The sequence below is a fragment of the Zerene cesonia genome, chromosome 7, assembly GCF_012273895.1.
Source record: "Zerene cesonia ecotype Mississippi chromosome 7, Zerene_cesonia_1.1, whole genome shotgun sequence".
In the NCBI taxonomy this organism is placed as follows: Eukaryota; Metazoa; Arthropoda; class Insecta; order Lepidoptera; family Pieridae; genus Zerene; species Zerene cesonia.
In genome coordinates, this window is record NC_052108.1 from 6871288 (window position 1) to 6880730 (window position 9443).

At 34.2% G+C, this 9443-nt stretch overlaps 1 protein-coding gene across 2 annotated transcripts in view; it reads right to left on the reverse strand.

The window, feature by feature from the left end:
- The window catches only part of LOC119840793 (protein N-terminal asparagine amidohydrolase), a 66100-nt gene that overhangs the window by 16982 nt on the left and 39675 nt on the right, over positions 1-9443 (reverse strand). For both annotated transcript variants that reach the window (XM_038367540.1, XM_038367539.1), the window contains one exon: positions 5804-5857. The gene's annotated coding sequence lies outside the window, so the exon portion shown is untranslated. The remainder of the gene's footprint in view (positions 1-5803; positions 5858-9443) is intronic.

Genomic DNA, 9443 nt, shown 5'->3' on the forward strand with positions numbered 1-9443 from the left:
AATCCTGCCTCGTGATCAAATTTTTTCTATTCTTTCAAAATTTCTCATTTATAAAGCATTTCAATGCTATAAAACTGAGAATTAAAAAAAAATATTTGCTTTTTATTATACATGTTTTGTTGCTGCTTTACGAAAGTAATGTCCCAACATCCAATTGATATTCATATGTTTTTTTATACCAATAAAATATATAAAGCTACCATATCTAAAGCACGATGGACGCTTCGTACAAATTTAGTAGCACTAAAATATATGTTCACCAGAAGACACGATCGATAAAAATCAATAAGGAAACAGTAAAATCACATCCCGCTGTTTAATATCGACTCGTTGCATTTAAAGGAATTTTGTTTATCGAAAGTAAGAGAGGAAAGTGCAGTTTGCATGCAAATTAATATCCAGCATTAAAGCATTATAACGGGGTATGACGTCATTTCTTCTATTCAACCCTTCACCGCTGTGACTTGTTGAATGTATCAAGCTGTGAATACTTGCATATGACATTCTATGAATTTATATGTATTAACGATGCGCGGTTTCATGCGAGGATCTGTAGTTATTGAATAATACAGCAATCAAGCGTACAATATTCTTGTAGTTGTCGCAATAACGTTCGTTTCTAAAATGTATGCTCTGATAGTGTAGATATGCAAAATTTGATATAAAAAATGTATAGCCAATTTACTATTTGAATTTGATTTATTGATTTAACGCTAAGGTATAAATTTTTCGCCATAATAAAATTTGGTAAAAACACTAAATACTTTTGAGTGTGCACGCTATTACATAAAACATCGAAGCTGAAGTTCAAAATGCAGTACGAAACCAAATAACGAAACAATTTCTTTTTTATGAATAATAGGGAAGCGCTTGACAACGATCTCGCCTGCTGGTAAGAGAAGATGTAGCCTAAGATGGACTGCACTTCCCTAGAAATCCATTTACATTATTTTCTTAATTTTTTACTTAAAACCACCTTCATATTGTCAGAATTAGTCAAATTAATTTATGGTTACACACGGAAGGCATCAACTAAAAAAAAAAAAAAAATTATAATCGGTTCACTCAGTCGAAAGTTAAACTAAAATAAATAAAATATAATAGTTTAAAAAAACTATAAAACACGCTTTAACAAAAATCATATTTTGCAAATTGAAAACTGGAATAATTTTATCAAATTAGTGTATTGTCATCGGTCCTCAATAAATCTACAAAGTTTGAACGAAATCTGGCCGTTTAAAGTGGGTCAAAATCGCGCCCAAAGAAGTCAGTTACAAACAAACAAACAAACATACAAACAAACAAACAAACAAACATACAGGTGAAGTTAATAAAAGCGTGTTAATAATCGTCGAAATGAGAATCTTTTTGAAGTCAATTACTCAATTTAAATCTAAATACTAATACTCAATCTTAATCTAAATAAAAATCTAAATACTAATCAAGTTTAAAATAGTCAATTACTGGATAAAATACACGCATATCGTGCGCTAAATTAAAAAAATGTGCCTACAGACAAAACTAACAGCTATAAACTGAAGCCCAACATCCGAGCATGTTAGCTCGACGCGTGTTAGATCCGCTTAATACAATTTCATGCAAATTTCAATGAAACACTTATCCCACACGAATTAAAATAAACTTCGTGACCCGCGAAGTGTTGGCTGTGCAACGCTAGTTTATATTTGATTCACTCGGTAATTTTATATGGGACTGGGGTGTGTTGTGCCCGACCTATGCCACTTTCGGGTTAAATATTAGTGTGGTATTACCCGTAAGACAGTACAGAGCTTTCGTGTAAGCGTAACATTAGATAACGTTTGCTATTTTGTTTTATGTCTTGTCACAACAGAATTTCAGGGTCTACATATAATTTTAATCAAATTTCGTTTTTAATTTAAATAAAAAAATAAAACAATTTAACAACAGGTTAGTAAAATTTAATGTAGCAAATTGGTTAAATTTATTTTATCAAAAGAATATTTTAGTGACTCCAAACATTTCGATTTCGTAAGCAACGCATATAATCTGGGCTCCATATAATAATTGCAATATAGGAAATGTTACGTAACTTCTATCTCTAGTCACAGAATCTTCAGATCTCTGTTTACCAAACAACATAATCAAATTATACTAAATCAAGTGAGACACGTCCGTGAAGCAACGTAACAAGTTTAACGTAGGTAGGTAGCATTCAAACTTCTAGCAGCTACCGGTACCGCACCTATAGACGGCACTCATTAAATTTGAACCCTAATGCTTAAGTCATAAGATTGTGTTTTGGTTTACAAATAAGAAGTTATTATGCTTCCTTGATTTATATATTTAAGGGTCATTCATTTAGGTTACATTATTCTTTACTTTATATGATAACATAGTTTCTAAATGTATTGCTTATTGTTGAACACGCCAATTGAACGATCCTTTGACACAGTGGGTTTGAAACTCTATTATGGCACAGTTCAATAATCCATGCAATCGTTAAACGATGACGTTTAAATAGGTCAAACTACTATTGCAATGTACTACTGTATGCTTCCCTTTAAGTTTATACTGTGATTAAATACGAATAGAACTAAACGATTGGGAAATTACGAAATATAGACACGTCTTCTAAACTAATCTCATAAAGAGGAAATATTTGCTGTGTGTGTGTGCACTTGCGTGTGTGTGTGCATCTTCACTGGGCATAGTTTAACTAAACCGCTAGTCTCGTATAAAAGAAGAAAGATTGAAATAAATAATTACACTCCTTCACAAATAGGTATAACTACTTATTTACAAATTTAGATATGCAATAGATACAACATGCCACTTTTAGTACCGCGGAACAAAAGTTTTGATATAATAGAATGTTGGTTTACCACGATATTTGCATACTTTTATTATAATAATTGTATGACAGGATATGGTTTTATAAATTTAAATTGTTGAACAATACACATTAAACAAAATAGTTTAACATTAAAATATTAACTGTCTAAGTCAAACAACCCAAAAGCATCCAACCCTGCAATAACTAATCACAATTTCCCATACCCTATACTAAACAGACAAACCATAGCCATATAATTTAAAATCAATTAGACGAGATAACCGCACAGGTCCGGCAGAATCTCTCCATCGTAATGAGATATAGAAATATCACTGCAATTCCGCATATCCTGTAAAGATGAGTACACGTGGGAAACTACAGGTTATTTGTAGCGTAGACTAAATAAGCTCATGCTTGAACTCATTTCGTCTTGGCTTGTAGACAGATTTCTGCTGAGGCGCGTTGTGGTCTGCGCTGTGAAGTCATAAAATTGGTTATTGAGACTGATACAAATGCAGACATTATATTAATTTGATTTGACGAAACTTAAATAGGCCGGTGCAGAGAAATATTTAATTTTGAAAGTAAATACGTTTTTTTACAAAATCAATAAATGACTGTCTTCTAATTGTCAGAACCAGATCTAATTTAAACTATATCACACGAAACATGCCAGGTTTCAATAAATAAATGAGACAAAAGGAAATACAGACAAGTTGAGAACCTCCTTCTTTTTTTTGAAGCCGGTTAAAAATGTTACATTCAATACAATTTTATGCATAAGCTCGCGTCGTGGTTATGATCTGAACTCTCATAGGAGGTCTATATCCCTGCAGTTATGATGATACCCATGCTGATAATATTGCTGCTAGTTCGAATGGTTTAGACATTTAAAAAATCACTTTATGCCTGGTTAAAGAGGCCATGATGCGATTAAAAATTAATAAAAGCGAAACATTTCACCCAATTATCAAACATAATACTTTTCATAGAAAGTCCTGGCACACATTTAAAAAAACAATATATCTATACGTACCTAGATTAGAAAACATAAACTCAACATGGCCGGTAACAACTTCACCAGTCCGGTCATTGTATTAAATATTCTACAGCGCAAGAAATATATTGGTCATATTTCATACACCGTCGAAACATTAAATTACAAAATTCATTATGGCACACGACACACTTTCACTGTGCACACCAATTTAACAGTATTAAGAATAGATAGTAAATAACGAAGACGCGTTGCCATTAATTACGTTATCGGCCCTATGATTTACCATTTGATTTACACACGTTTCCATTCAGTGCGTTGTTAATGTTTATCCTATATTATTAGGCACAATTAACAGAGATAATTACTTTCCAAACAACTACGAGATCCAATTGGCATGTAAAACTTAAACGTTTCAATACATAGAGTTTAAGGTGAGTCATAGATGGTTGATGGTTTTATATCGAGTTAAATGAATGTTATTCGAAAAAATTGTATATACTGGTCATTCAAGGAGATCTGTTAGGTGGAGCCAATGACAAACAGATGCAGAAGAAGAAACTAAACCTCAACATCTGCAATCACAAGCTGAACTACGTAGAATGACAACTTATTGAAGTTATCATTCACGACTCAGCTCGAGAATCGTGTAACTTTTATTCCAATAGGTACGGGAAATCGTACCATCAAATTTCAGAATGCATTAATAACTGCATATGCATTACACATTCTTGAATCATTAAAGCCCATAGTTCCACATACAACTATAAACAAAACGGGATTGCAACAATTCGAACAATACAATCTTACATTCGTAGGCACACGTAAGGAGATGGGTATATTAGGTATATAATATAACATTGGATATGTAATATTGCGTATCGCACGCGTCATCCGATGCACGGGCTCGCGACCGGAGAGAATCGATTCGAGTCGGATCGTGGTACTGTTGATGGTTATGATAAAACTAACATAATATCTCTTGTGTTATTGCTAGAGACGTCAATGAACTTTTCGTTTCAAATTTGACCACACGATATAAAAGCCTAATTCAAGTGTTTTTAATTATATATATTGAATCGTTATTATAAATCTCTATTTACTTAAGGCTGGCTACATGGAAAAGAGAATCAATTGTAATCATTGCTTTTGTATGTAACCACATTATTCCGTAAAACTTTGGCAGACATACGGTACAAATTTATGCAAAAGCCTCTACACAGCAATTTTTATTTCCCATGAAAGTTGTGCATAACGCAATAGACAATATAGTACCATCTACGGTAGAACTGTACAACGGACGAAACAAAGCGATCGCGAGATAACCATGGATGTTTATAAATAATGCGTGTTTCTCAAGCCGCATCCTTCGCAAATAGCGCTTCAGTATTGCTCATAGCTCATTTGTTTCGCGTAATTACATTTCGAAACACGCCGAGACCGAATAACACGTAACGTGACAGAGATCCAGATAACTGCAATTAGATAATATCTTTACGCTTCGATATTAGTGTTACGAACGTCTTATTATTGTTTCTAATTTCGGATGTTTGCTTGTGTAATGTGTCGTTATTTCATTCATCACGCATGGTCCATGGGCAAGACTACCCACTGATGAAAAGATGAAGGCAGGGCAGTTTTCAAAAAACATTTGTAATTTTACAATCGCCCGCAGTTTGTGGAAGAACTTAAAAAATGAAGTCCCGTCTCCCCTAGTGGTGTATGGGGCAGATGATGTTTCACTAATCAATTTTCTGAAGGGACAAGTAGGTGATCAGCCTTCTGTGTCCTGGCAGACCGAGACATTTTTTTTTTGTGCGTCCCCACCGGGATTTGAACTCAGGACTCCTCGGTTCTACGCTCACGCATTAACCACTGTACCAAGGAGGCGGTCAAAATTGTGGAAGAACTTAGTTCCTCATTAAACTATTTTTTTAATATTTTTGAGTTTATAAATGATACAAATAAAGGATTAAACAAGCCATACTTACATTTATATCATAGAAATTCGGCGCGTGCATTCGGGTAGATTGAGAATGAAATATCTGCAACAAAAAACGTTACAATTAAAACCTTAACTTAATTCAATTCAATTTTTTGTTGAATGGCACCTTAACTTATCGCGCAAGTGAACAGTCAATACCATCTACTTAACCTTATAAATGCGAAAGACTCTCTGTCTCCCCATTTAAATGAATTTTGGTACAGACATAGTCCGAGACCCAACAAAGAAGATAGGATAGTTTAAATCCCGACAATCCCACGTGAATGGGAAATACACAAGGAAAACCACAGACTGCCTAGTTTGTTTTTTTTTGACTACGTGGAAAGTATATAGCAATCTATAAACAAAATCATTTCCTTAACACACAATACACAACATAAACACATGAGATTCACCTCAAGCCTTTAAGCCCCGTACCAACTCGTAATATTTCACCGCGTCCAACAACAATCGTCTAATCAATGACGCTTAAATATCCCAAACATTCAAGCGAGATCAAGAAACTCTTAAATAGTGTGTCGCCGATAAAAAGTCACTCCATTATTTATGCACGTCCTTCAAGCGGTGAACGGCCTACCACAAGTTGAGACGAAAGCTTAATTGTAAACCACGCGGTTTACGGCCGCGATACGGCCGTGTTTGGTAATGGACAAGTTTTAAACAAATCATTTATAGAAAGAATACATTAAATTCAACACACCGTAGTTATTTAAACTTGTTTCGGTCACAAAGTGTAGAGTATGTTATTTGTTCGCTTAAAAAGATGCGTGTGGGATTAATATCAGACAATTAGATGTAAATCAGTGTTCTAGTTTATTTTTGAAATCTAACACAACAATATCGTGACTAAATATTTATTATGGTTCAATTATTGTCTCAGAATACTCGTAATTGGTAATAGCATGGAAACAACGCGTATCAAAACGACACATGACGGTATCAAGAAAGCATATAAAATTAACAACCACAACACACAGCATCCCAATTGCGTCCACAAGAAATGCGTCAACATTAAAATGCACATAACAGACATTTCCCGCCATTATCACACAAGTTGCGAGTTGTAAATCTAGTCTCGTGTAACTATTTCTCTATATTTCATTACGGCAATAAAGATCAGGCGATATCTTCATTACTGGGCGTAGGATGCCGAGATAATTACGAAGCTCGCAACCGACGGACGTACGCTGAAATTAATTTCACAGAGAATGCAAGTAAAGCATTGATGTATCGATATGACTGCATCGACACAACTGCTAACGATAAACATATAACCGTCATTATCTCCGCATTTAAAGAATGAAGCGTGTAAAACATTCGTTTGATTTTTTTTTTAATTATTTAATACAAGCTCCACGCGTTCCAATTTCCTTGAAGCGTCCACTTTTATTTTGACTCTATATTAAATTTACATGATGATAATTATTATACGCAATCGTATTTCTGGTGTTCAAAAACCATCACTGCACGACTAAAATAAGCGTGTTATCTACTTTCTGAGAAGCGAACAAAACAACGGAAATTGGGCCGCTGCGAGGAATATTTTGACCCTAACAACTTGATGTTGTAGAAAATATTGTAGAGTTAAGTTACATATCGATCTTGTGCCATATCCTAGCGGTATTGATAATTATATCAATGCATGAAAATACATATTAGATAACGTTTGTGCGGTTGAAGATCCTTCATACATATTATACCCGCCTAAAACTGTAGGACCTAACTTGATTGAATTAGACTCATAGCAAGAATATAACGCTGCATTTATATTCGAAATGCGAAAAAGGAACACGCATGAACACGCATGTGTGACCAGTACACGATGTTCGCATTGAGATTCGCGTATTATTGTTAAGACCGATGTTCAGACGTAATCAAGGGGAAAACGGATGTGTGAAGAGTAATTCGCGTCGACACTTGTACCTCTACGAATGTTTCGTCGAATATATCGTGGAGTCCTGAAGCGAGTAGCGAAAACGAATGTATAAATTTACAATGAACACTAACATGAAACAAACCCAATTAAATGAAACAAAGGAAGAAATCCTCTTGTTCTGCAATAATAGCTCGAGTCGTATGTTAAAAATATACCTGTCACTGTGATATGTCGATGATACTAATGTATTATTTTGAAAGACACACACTATCAGTGCCTCTTTAAAACTTGTGAAAGTCACGACGCGTTTTTAAAGAACGCATTGTTGCAAGAACAATACAATTTGAAGAACCAACATTGACCGAGTCTCGAGTAATTTGGGACTATTACACGATGCTGTTGGCATATCTATCTATATTGGAAATGAAATCACAGTAATTTTACCGTATTGCGAGCCGTGTTTTGTGTAATAACACGTTGCTATTGTACATTCGTGAAAGATGCATCTGCAAAAATAGTTTCACGTTGAAACAGTTTTAAATCAGCTATTATAGTAGTACGTGAACTAAAACAAATAGAAAAAAAATAAAATCGTAAAAAAAACTAAGATTAGGGATATAATACTTAAAATGATACAGTAATTATTGCTCATCAGGGGATAAATAACACACTAACATGAATTAAAAATGTTAGGGTTATGGGAAATTAATTATTAAGTCTTTTTTTACTTTAATATTGTATGCGAACTATTTCTTATTCATTGTTAATCTTATGTTTGCATTGCATTAACTGGTTAAATATTTACCTTGATGAACAAAGACAAAATATACCTTTGAGAAAAGATAATAAAATGCAATGTTTCGCCAAGGGTTCGCCGCACCAAGCTTCGCCAATGACCGTCGCAAGATTAAAAACACTGTTTGTTAACTGTTTACATTAGAAAGTCGACACAAGCGAAAGAGCGTGCACAACCGATAGCCGATATTCAATAGATCATTAACGGAAAATGAGACAATATTGTCCGGCTCGCCGCGTCCCCTGCTATCATCTCGAAGTTATTAATCACCGGTGCGTTCGTACGAGCGTAAAACATTGAGATTCCATACTGTTGCATCATGTATTTGGTTCTCGGCGCACAAATATTTTATACAAAGCTACTTACTACATTACATCAACTAAACCTTAACAAAATGTTACATGAGAAAGAAAAAGGTTTTAATGATTGTGTACGGCTTCATAGTCCCGTCTACACCCGGACTGATTCGGGATAAAAACAAAATAAAACATAGTCTATGACACTCATAGATGAGTGGTTTTCTATTGGTTAAATGATTTTTAAATCGGTTCAGTAGATGATTATCCCCTAAAACTTCCCAAACTCACATTTATCTCTAAACTAGCTGCGCACTAGTAAGCGTAAGAAAAGTTGCCAATATGTTATTCCAGTGTCCAGCTGTCTACGTATCAAGTTTCATTGCAATCAGTTCAGTAGTCTTAGCGTGAAAGAGCAACAAACACACAAACATTCTTACAAACTTTCGCATTTATAATATTAGTAGGAAATAGGATTATATTTGTCAAGATAAATTTACATACGCATTAATAATTTAATAGCTACTGTCGAACTTCATTGTTAAAATTGTATAAATTAGATATATTTTAGCTCCTAATGAAATTTCTTTAAGAAGTGTCATCCTTTCGAGACCTACATCAGCAGTAACGTTTCTAACACATCGAAATTTATGATAAT